The sequence below is a fragment of the Lagenorhynchus albirostris genome, chromosome 2, assembly GCF_949774975.1.
Source record: "Lagenorhynchus albirostris chromosome 2, mLagAlb1.1, whole genome shotgun sequence".
Taxonomy (NCBI): Eukaryota; Metazoa; Chordata; class Mammalia; order Artiodactyla; family Delphinidae; genus Lagenorhynchus; species Lagenorhynchus albirostris.
Window position 1 is genome coordinate 6,390,630 of NC_083096.1, and position 12,813 is coordinate 6,403,442.

Genomic DNA, 12,813 nt, shown 5'->3' on the forward strand with positions numbered 1-12,813 from the left:
GAAAATCTTTCCCACTCTCCTTTATCTGCTTCCTGCTTGGGGAAGGCAGCAGGCAAACCCTACTTCGTCCAGCACTGTTTATTGTGTAAGTGTGTCTGTTCTACAGCATAAAGGAATTCAAGTCTTGTCCCCATTTGCCTGTGCTTTGTCTGTTCTTACCACCTGACCACACCTATCAAGCCTCTGTGTTAGTGGAATTCTTGTAAAGTCTTTCCAGTTATTTTTCTGGAGCATTGCTCTCCATCAGGAGGGTAAATTGTGACTCAGTCTTGGCATGATTTTTGTAGCTTTGTCTGATGTATACCACACAAAATGTATCTAGTTTCAAGCAGCTGTGCAGATTTGTCCACTTTTTGTATATAATGTGAGTCACTTAATGGAGATAAGAATTTGAGAGGTATAATTAGCACTTAAAACCAAGGCATTACACTATTCAGAACTTTCCCCCCCATACTTTCAATTCTTCTTTTCCACTGTTTTCTTCTGTTCAGCTTACAGACATATATAAAATTTCTCTATCTGAAAATCTTAGTTCTGTATTGGCCTTGTGATCCTACTTTTCCATCTTTCTTCATTATTTCATCACCAAGATTCTTCAAAACATAGTGTCGGGCTTCCCTGGTGGTGCAGTGGTTGAGAGTCCGCCTGCCGATGCAGGGGACACGGGTTCGTGCCCTGGTCCGGGAAGATCCCACATGCCGCGGAGTGGCTGGACCCGTGAGCCATGGCCGCTGAGCCTGCGCGTCTGGAGCCTGTGCTCTGCAACGGGAGAGGCCACAACAGTGAGAGGCCCGCGTACTGAAAAAAAAAAAAAAATCTCAAGTATCCTCTTCACACAGAAATTCACTTTCAGATGTCTTAATCACAGGCATCATTATTGCCTATGGTTTGCTCAGCAGAAGCCTTGAGAGGTTTTAAAGGTTGTATTTCTAAAGCACTGCCTCTGTTTGGCTTCTGGTGCAACGTATTCTGCCTTATCTCCTACTATCTCTCTTATCATTAATTTATAATCCCTGGATTGAAAACTTAACAATATGCTTTCTTTGTTTGCTTCTTACATATTGCTACATCCCATGTTCCCCCCTAAAACCTTTTTCTTATCCTGTTCTAACGCACCCTTCACTTTTGAACTTGTTCTCTCCCATGTTGTCAAATACCATCTCTTTGTAGGTGATTTTAGATCACTTATTTAGCCCATAGCATCTTCAAAAGTTTTGTCCTCTATATCAGAGTGCTTACTTGACAACTCCACTACAAAATCCACAGATATCTCTTTACTATTCCTGTCTTTCTTTTCTCGATTACAGATGCTTTTCTGCATCCAGTCATTCAGGAAATAAACTTGTGAGCTATATTTAATCTTTACTTTGCTTTACCCCTATTGCCACAAGTTCTAAGGTTTGTATTTTTGTACCTTTTGTTCATTTGTTTGGTTCCAACTCCACAGCTAATGCCTTAGCTCAGACTCTCATTTTCTCTTCTCTCAACTATTGTCATATTTTCCAAAATTGTTCCTCTGCCTCTTAAATTTCTTTGTTTGTCCTCTCCATGGCTGCCAGGGTAATCTTTCTAAAATGCAAGATTTCCCGTATTACTCCACTGCTCAAATATCTTCACAATTTCTTACAGTATAAAACTCAAAACTGTTAGTGCATGGTACCTTCTGTGATCTGGGTGTTCCAAATGCCCAGGACTTTAATTGCTTTACCCCAAACCTCTCCAATTCAACCTTATCCAAATTTTTATAGTTCTGCAGGGCACCATATTTTGTGGCTCAGGTGATTTTGGGGGTTATCCTTCATTTCAAAAATGACTTTGTTTACTGACCAGCAACCTCTCATCCACCAGCATGCAACTAATTTGCTACCTTTCCTGAACTCGTCAAATGAAATGATTAATTTTTCCTTTGGGACCTCACTATTTCCTGTACATTCTACCCCTAAAACATCTAGCAAATTTATTTATTTTCATATCTGTCTCACTCTATAATCAGTCAAATGAGTTCAGGCAGTCAGTCAGCAAATGTTTAATGAGAATTTTCTTTGATGGGATTAAGGTCTATGAAGACAAGTAAGACAAACTTTTGGGAATCATAATCTTAAAAGTTTTTTTTTTTCTGCACTACTCAAAGGATCAATCACACGATTGTAGCAGACTTTAGAAACATTATATCTATATCTATCTATCTATCTACCTATCTGGAAGATTCAGTAAAATTGATTAAATTGGTAAATAATTAAATGATTTATTGGCAAATAATTATATTCGTAAATAAAATAACATGCTCCCAATTTCTCTATATATACCTTAATCTTCTCTACTGTTTAAGGTTAATTCCCACCATGGAACTTTCCTCAGTTATTTCACCAGGTCTGGAATCACAATCTAGCTGTGCTATTGTCTGTGTTGTCTAGGCTTCTATTAACATTTCTAAGTTTTGGGGTAGTGATCCCCACTTCATAGGCTTATTGTGCAGACTTGGGGAGATAACTGTATGTAAATCCCAGTTCATATTAGGTTCATAATACATTTTTTGTTGCTTTAGTTCCCAAATTATAAATTATAAGGTGTTTGTTCCACCCATTGTGGCCGTTAGCAATTTTTTCTTCTATTTTATTTCTATGAGTATTTCTTAGTTCTATGAATAGCAAATTTACTCCTAGGATGACTGAGCTTTTATTTCTTTACTCCTACCATTGTCTCACACAGTGTCTTATATTTCAAGGTTGCTTAAGTTATTTATTTGTGGAATGAATATATTTAGTCCGCATATGCTAGCCCCTTCACTTTATAAACTACAAACACTCCTATCATGGATACACACAGACACAACTCACACATGTGAGGCTCCTGAATAAGGAATTCTTCTACTGGATTATGAATTCTTCCACTGGCTTGGGAAATCATTTAAATTTTTTTTAATGCTTATTCTTTTTGTTAATAGGAGGGAGAAAATTGTGTTCACATAACAAGAAAAAAAAAACCCTAAAATATCCAGAAAAATTTAATCAGGAAGAACAGGAATTATACAAGGAATATATAAAATTTTATTTAAAAATTATAGAATAGAAATGGAACAAACAGAAAGATATACCATGTTCCTATATGAGTATGTAGATTATCATAAATATGCAGTTGTTTATATCCAGATGGGGTGATGGAAGTTGGAGAAATAGAGCATTCTGGTCAATTATTAACATTGTTATACAGTGTTTTACTTCTTAACTTTATTTTCTAAAAAGGATAATTATGGAATGTGCTGGGTTGTAAAGCAATGCATTATGAAAATCCTCAAATAGAAGCTAAGCTACAAACCCCTGGAGATGTAATAGAAGAAAAGACAGCACAGGGGTAAATAGGACCACATGACCCTCAAAACCTTTCTCAAAGAAAGTAATACTATGATTTTATCAAGACTCAAAGATTGTTCTATGAGCCAATAGCATTGTTATCTAAACTCGTATTCTTTTCTTAAAAGTTTATACCAGTGAAAACTAAGTTTAAATTTCTCAAACCTGAAGGATGAAAGTACTTTCTTTGCAAAGAAATGTCCCTCATACCTTTAAGTTTTTATAGAACTAATAAAAATCGAGTTTTGAGGAGCAAGTTGGTCCCAGGAATAATATTATGTAATTGGGTATCCTTTTAGCCATGCCACACATTTTCTAAACTTTTATATATATAGACTAAAGAGTATTTCCTTTTGATTCAGTCTCTCACTTCAAATTTTTGACCCAATGAAACTTGTTTAAGAAGAGCAAAACTAAAATATATTTCCTACATAAGACAGGTTTAGAACGCTAAGATATTGTTCCAAGGACAGTTTTGTTTCCAGTTTAGAATTAACAGCTCATGTACAATACGATCAATCTCTAATAAAATTAACACAGTATCTTTTTCTTCTTAGATGAAGTGTTTCCCTTCTTCAGCTCCTAATAAGCAGAGCCTGCCCTCTGAACCGTTCTGTTTCACTTCACTAGGAAGCTGAGTGGTCCCTTCACACCCCAACTTAAAGTCAGCCACCATGGTCCCCAGGTCCTAATGCAGCCCTGGAACAGCTCCTTGAAAGTGAATGAACATCAAGTATATTCATAACAGTTCCAACAAAGTCCCGTGAATCCACTTACATTGCTTAGGCAACACACTTTAAAAAGGAGGACTTATTTTTAGTACATGGAACTCCCTCTTTTTCAAAGGATCCATACTGAGTGGGATCGAAGTAGATGAAAAAGAGCTTTCTTCTCCCCCAACTGCACACTTAGTGCAGATGCAACACCACAAAGATTATGTTTAAAATGTTTTCTAAGTGCATTTTATGAGTATTGAATATAAAATGTTCTTTCTTCCTCGTTGCAAAATCACACCACTAGTGCTGTTCCTATTCCATGACTATTACAGTTAGTACGACTACTCATGCATTTAGTATGCGTCTGCTGCCACCGGACACCACTATCACAGTCATCCTTTTAAAAACTGGTAAGCTGAGACAAAGAGGTTAAGTACGACAGAAAAGATTACACAAAACTGGTACACAGCATCTCTTTAAATCAAGAGGGAATCAGAAAACATGATACAGAGATTGGCCTTTTACTTAGGTTCTTCACAATTTGGCCACTCATTTGATATCCATAAATATCAATGGAGAACCAGCTTGCTTTTTGGCTTCCAAATGCATTCAGCTTCTCTGATGGGTAGTTTGGGGGTATTGCCACCCTACTAGTGCCACCAGTGTAACTGTGCTGTGTACAATCTCCCACTTAAGTCAAGATGAGCTTTTTATTTGAGAGAGAGAGAGAGAGAGAGAGAGAGAGAGAGAGAGAGAGAGAGAGAGAAGGATCTCTAAAATAGTCTGAATCAGTAAATCCTATTAATAGTATTGTTTCAAAAATAATTGTGTCCTTTAATACTTATGAATACTATGTTCCAGTTTAAAAAGCAGAAAAGAAAGAAATGCAGCTTCCTAGCATTTAGAAATCACTAGATGTTACCATGCATTTCACTTTGGTACAGTAGGTATGAAAACCTAAGTGTCACAAAAACTAAGGCCTATAAATATCTACAAACTAAAAGGGATTTTTGTTTACATATTAAAAATAATAATGCAGTATTAGCAAAGATATTTTTTTTACAACCAGTGATGAGTGTATACAGATTCATAATATATTGGTAGAGAAATTAATTCAGTTTTAGAAACATTTTAAGAAATCTGGTCATAAAGTGGCTAAGGTTGAGCAGTTTCAATGTAGATTACATGTAAATCACAGTTCTAAATTACTACCTGTATAAACTTTGATAAACTACTATACCTTTCTAAAATGGGGATAATATAAACTGGATCACAGTGTTGTCTTAAATATCCTATGCACCAATTTATGTAAAGCAATACATATTTTACTGCACACCATAAGAACTAAATGTGAACTTATAATTATTAACAATATTTTATTGTATAATAATTAAAACTTTTAAGTAATTAATTTATTCAAAGACAATAGGCAAAATACAATGAAAAGTTATCTTTCTGTAATATATTCAAGGAAGCCTAAAAGAATAATTTTGGATGTACAGAAATGTAGTTTCTTTACAGATTCTCTCAAAAATAGTAGTCTAGGTATGCTAGTTTTATTCATACATCCAATAGTTATTTTACAGCTACTATGTTCCAGGCACTGTGCTAGGCTACTGATAAAGATTGGCGAACAGAAAAAAATAGTCTCTGCCCCACGGTATCAATAGCCTATCGTTTGGGTCCAATTATATGGTAAAAATAAAGACCATTTTGTGAGTTATGTTGGTAATAGTCTAGTTACAAAAACAGCAAGAAAACAGATAATAACAATGCCATAAAGTAAAACAATAAAAGCTCTGATGATTTTCAATAAGTTCCTACAAGTTACAGCTAGGGATAAAATAAGCTTCTATAATTTCACAAGTATTTCATTTACAATTGAGCATATGACAATATATACGCAAAGAAGCTATTCAACTAAGACTGGTAAAATAAATTGTAAGGGCAAAAGAACAGATAATGAAATAGGCAAGAAAAGAAATATATGGCCTTAGAATTGAACCTCTTTCTAGAAACCATAGAAGAGCCTAAAGAATTATTTTAATAAAATAATAGTTAATATTTTGTAGCTGCTCACTGCATGCTATAAAATGTGCAAAGCTATATGTATGTTTTATGTCATTTAATTATTTCAATATTACTGCCACCTTATACATGAGAACATTAGAATTTAGATGGTGTTGATAATTTGTCCAAAGTCACAGAACAAGTCATTGCCAGGACACGGGACTCAAATCCAGACCTTCATGTCTCCAAATTTCGACCACTCATCTGCTATATTCTATGGGCTGTGATTGAAAAATTCTGGATCCTAAACAATATCTCTTTTTAATTAAACTTATTCTCTGGTGCTTTTCTTTCTTTTCTCTGGATAGTATCTAGCTCAGACTCAGGAGACTGAATTAATTTATGAACACAATAAAATTGAAAAAAGGAGGTGAATTAAATGACAGGAAAAACAGCAATCATATGATGATGCAAGTCACTATGTATTTTATTTCTGAGTAATTTTATTACCTTTATTAAAAAAAAAAAACAACCCAGGGAGCTCTACTAGAAAATTACCAAAAGGTCAGGTGACAATTGACTATTTATCATTTAATTACTCTACATATTTTATGAATATCTATTATTGATATTAACCAGTGTTTAAAATTAAAGTAAAATATATAGAATTAAAATACCTTTTAAAATCGATTTTCATAGAATATTATAGGAAATACAGAAAAAAATTATGAAAACCACAAAAAGCATATTTAATAATTTCTTCTATCCAATCAGAAATCTATTATCAATTGTAACTTAATTGTCTTTTTAAAATTTATTTATTTATTTTTGACTGTGTTGGGTCTTTGTTGCTGCGCACAGGCTTTCTCTAGTTGTGGCGAGCAGGGACTACTCTTCATTGTGGTGTGCGGGCTTCTCACTGCGGTGGCTTCTCTTGTTGCAAAGCACGGACTCTAGGCATACGGGCTTCAGTAGTTGTGGCTCATGCGCTCTAGGGCACAGGCTCAGTAGTTGTGGCTCACAGGCTTAGTTGCTCCACAGCATGTGGGATCTTCCCAGACCAGGGATCGAACCCGTGTTCCCTGCATTGGTAGGCAGATTCTTAACCACTGGGCCACCAGGGAAGTCCCATAACTTAATTTTCAATTTCCTTTCAACCTTAATTAGAATTGGGCTGTTGGAGAAATAATTATCCATCAAACGCAAAATTATAGCAACATACTAGGCCATGTACAATAATTATGCTTTTTTGAATTATTTTAAGGATTCATAAGACTCTACAAACATAAACATGAAGGATGCTTACTATTCAGTAGAAGGAGAAAAGAACAGGCAATCATCTAGCAAGCCTGAAACATTTAAGAACAGCTTTCAAATTGTTACCCCAGTGTCACAGAACACCCTTTATCTCTGGGCCAAAATCACCAAGATAGATTTCAGTTACTTTGGTCTCAGAAGCCACAGCCTTATCTGAGAATGGGTATGATATATGCTATGTAGTTATACAGTCAACATTTGGCTGCATGGTCTGACTCAACAACTAAAACAAGATAAAATAGCAGAAACCAGAGGCAAACCATCTATCTGAAACTCATATGATACTATATATGTATGTATATATGCGCATATGTGTGTATATATTTACAAGATAGATACAGGATGCCCCTTGACATGTTTCAAACTCTAGTACAGAACTGTTTAAATCACTAATCAGCACATTTAATCTTTGATTGGCCAAGGATCAGCAGTATGGCTTCAGGCATGTCTAGAGATAAACTCAGGTTTGCAAAGAACAGTTGAGAAAAACCCTGTGTGTATATATGCTGTTAAAAAATCCTGGCACTGGATTTTAATCTAGTACAACACAAAACACTCGTACATTGTTGGTGGGAATGCAGCCACTGTGGAAGACAGTATGGAGGTTCCACATGATCCAGCAATTCCACTCCTGGGTATTTACCCCAAGAAAATGAAAACACTAATTAGAAAAGATATACACACCCCTATGTTCATTGCAGCATTATTAACAATAACCAAGATATGGAAGCAACTTAACTGCCCATCAATAAATAAATGGATAAAGAAGATGTGGTATACACACACACACACACACACAGGAATATTTGCCATAAAAAAGACTGAGATCTTGCCATTTGAGACAACATGGTTGGATGTGGAGGATATTATGCTAAGTGAAATAAGTTAGAGAATGACAAATACTGTATGATTTCCCTTATATGTGGAATCTAAAAAACAAATGAACAAACATATCAAAACAGAAATAGAGCCATAGATACAGAGAACAAGCAGGTGGTTGCTAAAGTGGAAATGGGTTGGGGGGATGAGTGAAATAGGTGAGGCAGATTAAGAGGTACAAAACTTTCAATTACAAATAAATGTGTCACAGGTATAAAATGTACAGTGTGGGGAATATAGTCAATAATTACATAATATCTTTGTATGGTAAAAGATGACAACTAGACTTATCATGGTGATCAGTTTGAAATGTATAGAAATATCAAATCACTATGTCGTATACCAAGAACTAACATAGTGTTGTAGGTCAAGTATACTTCAAAAACAAAAAAACCAACAAACATAGCAAAAAAGGTCAGATTTGTGGTTACCAGAGGTAGGAGGTGGGGGGAAGGGGGATTGGATGAAGGTGGTCAAAAGTCAAAAGGAAAAAAATAGAAAATCCTGCCACCATGGATTTTAATACAACACAAAAGCAGTTCAATTATTTAAATGACCATTTTGTCATATTTACACACGAGCGTTAATTGACCTAAAATTTAGGTGGATTAAACCATTTTAAATAATGTCTATAAAAGCACATAATAGCATTAAAACACAATTCCCCAAAATGGAAGGCCTTACAATAGCACATTCCTACAATGAGGAGAAAATATTTGGAAGGGATGGGTAAGCCTTGTACTATATTGCATACCACCACTCTGAAGTAGGTTTATCTGGACATGCAAATGCTTTCACATGTGAATCTTAGCTTACTTCCTTTGAGAAACAAAAGTATATAAGCAAAATCATTGCAGCACCTTCCCAAATAATGCAGTATTGCTCTTGTAGGCTTCCTCCTTGGAAATATTCAAAAGTTGCTTTGATAAAATCCTAAGAAGTGTCAGGATAGTTTCACTGTGTAACTAGGTCACATAAAGTGATGTATTTATCACACATAAACCTGTTTTTTATTCTCCTGTCTCACTCAGGCTACAACCTCCTCTTCTAAAACCTGCCTTTAATTTAGCTGGTTTCTCTAAAAATTGTCTTGGTTTTGTTAATATTTATTTCCTTGACTAAGAATTCCAGGGGAGAGGCAAAGATTTCAAGCTGCTTCCGAGAATCTGAAAATTAACAGACATTATTACATTTATTATAGAAACTGAGATCACTATGCTTAGAATTTCAAGTCTTTCTCAGAAGAAGATGATTTGATTTTGGCATGAATACTGCTGAAAAAAGAGAAGATTAGTGTATGTGATTATAAATCTTAGAGTCAATGTATTTAAATAAACTCAAATGGATAGAAAAAGATGGTTATTTTGTGAATATCAATATATATACCTTTAAATTATACTTTAAAATATGATAGTCTGTGGAGACACTAGGTTTAACAAAGAGAGTATTTGCAAAGTAAAATAAAAATTCCATTTGATTACAAATACAAATCTGCTATTCCTTGTCCAATATTCTTTGAATATCCTTTTAATGTTCTCTCACATTTCCACTTTAGGAATTATGGCTTTCTCGGGTAAAAATAAAACAAAAATACCACTTTTCATGGTGTAATCTGCATTTTGTAATATCTATTGATGTTGAAGGTAGGTAGACTCTATAACCTAGCAACTTTATGCAGTAATGAAAATGGTTAATCTCCAGCCACACCGACAAACTGGGTGAAACTTATAAATATGTTTAATTAAAAAAAAAAGCTAGAAAAAAACCCTACATATTGCATATTTCCTTTTATATATATTTTTAAAAATGAAAAATAAACTATAGAGTTGGAAGTCAAAGCAGCAGTTAAATTAGCAAAAAAGAAGTGGAAGAGTAGTGAGGAGAGGGTAGAATGAGGCTTGTGGGGTGATGGAGGTTTTATAATTGATGATGGAGCTGTTACACTTGATGTTGTCATGGTATTTACCTAGTTGTATTCATGTTGTAATATTTCTTCAAGCTGGAAAATTGTAAATTATGTACTTTTCTTTATTCATATTATACTTCAATATACATTTTATGACATTTTAAGGAAAACAATCTATAATCCTTGGGGAAGGAAAAAAAAAAGCCTTTTCATACTTGGTAAAACAATGTGCATACGACGTGGATAAGGCAGGATTGACGCCGAGGCCTTCCAACGATGCAGGAGTGAAAGCGCCTAGGCCTTTCAGGGCAGCTCTGGTGGAGCCCGACATGCCTGGACTACTATGCCTGTGATGTTTTGCTCGCTTTCTTCCTGATTATTTAATAGTAAGCTTGATTTGGAGGTCTTTCCAGGGATTTTGTGACTCTCCTAACATCCTTTCTGAATCCCTTTCTGCTGAAACTTGCTAAAGTGGATTTTGACACCTGTAGCTAAGCAACTTGTTTATTTTAAAAATTACTTTGATAATCAAACTGATGATCCTGTAAAGGTTTCTAGCTTTAAAACTGTCAAATAAGCATTCCCGCGTGTTCTTTCTCCCAAGTCAACCAGTAAAACCTGTGACTATTTGATGACATTTGGAAGTGAATACTGATGTATCGGATAGCTGCAGTTCTTATGAAGAAGAAACTATTTCGAGTTGCTGAATGTCTAGTGCAGGGGGCCGGGGAGGGGGGACGGATCTGGAACTGCTTGACTAAGAAAAGGGCCTTTCTCTCCCGCAGAGGCTGAAACAAGGCTGTAGATTAATTGTTGGGTCCGAGGAACAAAGATGCAGAACAGGGTGATGCAAAGTAACTAAAATAAGTATAAGTATCTTTGCTAACACAAGCATTAAAAATAGGAACAGAATACATTAATATTGAGTTTGGGACAGAGAGTGCTTGGGATTTAAAGAAAAAAAAAAGGTATTTGGGATAACTCAAACTGATCTGCTACAATTTAGACATTACAAAAATAACCAGATCCAAATGAATATAAAATTAGCTATGAACCAATCATAACTTCATTTTAAACAAAGGAGTTTTTGAAATGCAAGATTAACGTTTACCATATATTTTAATTTACTGCTGCTCACTTGAGCAATTGTATTGTTTACCCCTTGACCAAATTATGGTTATTGCATAATTAGAGAATCATGTTCAGGTCAATGGCAAAATTTCATTATTCACCAAATGCAATTCTGTTTGAGTTTTATGTCTTCCAGGATGTTTAGTTAATATGGAATTCCTGAGGGTGTTTTTAAATATACTTAAGTGTATCTCTTTCTATTTCATGATGTAGTATTACTTTATAACTTGTATCCATAGAATATAACTTTAGAAATTCATTCAAGCCATAAAATTGGAAACTAGAGGTAATGAATACAAATGACTTTAAGTGCTTTGGTCACATGGCACAAACTGCAATCTGCATATATTACATTAAATTACTATTATGGTAAAAATTTTATGTAGTTATTGATTTTAAATCTTGTCTTTATAAAATATTCTGATTCAACCCAGTGAGGTAGAAACTTAACACACATTTGTCTCCCAACACTGAACTAAACATGTAGTAGTTTAAAAAACAGAGAATGAGGGCTTAGGGTGTCACTAGTGAAATATAGACTTAAACAAATTTTGTGACAAGAAGAAGAAAATCAGAAGGGAAATGGATCAAATAAGCAGAGGACAGACAATATAGAATCCGGGTATAGCTGGGGAGGTGGCTGATTTTAACAATAGCAAATGTTTGTTTCTTTAACTCAGATTACTAAATATCCTATGTTGTGCAGGCTATTTCTATGTAATAGCACATTTTCTTACCCCAAATCCTTTTATTACTTTCATTGAGAAAACTGCAAGAGTGTTTTGAGATAGCATATTTATTGTGTGTACCACTGCTGACATTTGTTCACTGGGATAAGCATGTTAGTAAATTGTTTCTCTATTGATATTTGTTCTCAATGAAAGGTTTTGATTTCTTTTCTAATGTATAATGCCCTCAGAGTGTCCACTGGATATTAAAATTTCATCTTTTGAAATTGGCAAAGTGGTTATTTACACTTAAAAAGTAAAGTTTGTCTCTGAGGGCTTTTTAACAATGTTTTTGGTATTCTAACAGTATGTATAGGTTTCTACTCAGCTGGATATTAGCTAGCTTATGATTATTATAATATTATTTAAATTCAGTGAGCAATTTATTGAAGTAACTCACAGGCCTCCTGGAAACATTAATTAATTTCACTTCACTGTGATCTCTTTTCTCAGCAGGTCATGCATTGAAACTTGTCTTCAAAAACAGAAAATATGTAAGAAGTATTTACGTACATAAGAATATCGCATGATTATTTTTAACCAAAAGGTTTTTTTTAAAATTAAAGTATGTACATTTTGTTTTTAGACATAATGCCATTGCACACTTAATAGACTACAGTGTAGTGTAAACATAATGTTTATATCCACTGGGGAACCAAAATATTCATGTGACTCCCTTTATTGCAGTATTCTCCTTATTGTGGTGGTCTGGAATGGAAACTGAGTGATTCCTGAAGTATGCTGCATGTATACATAATGAACTGATTACTAGAGTC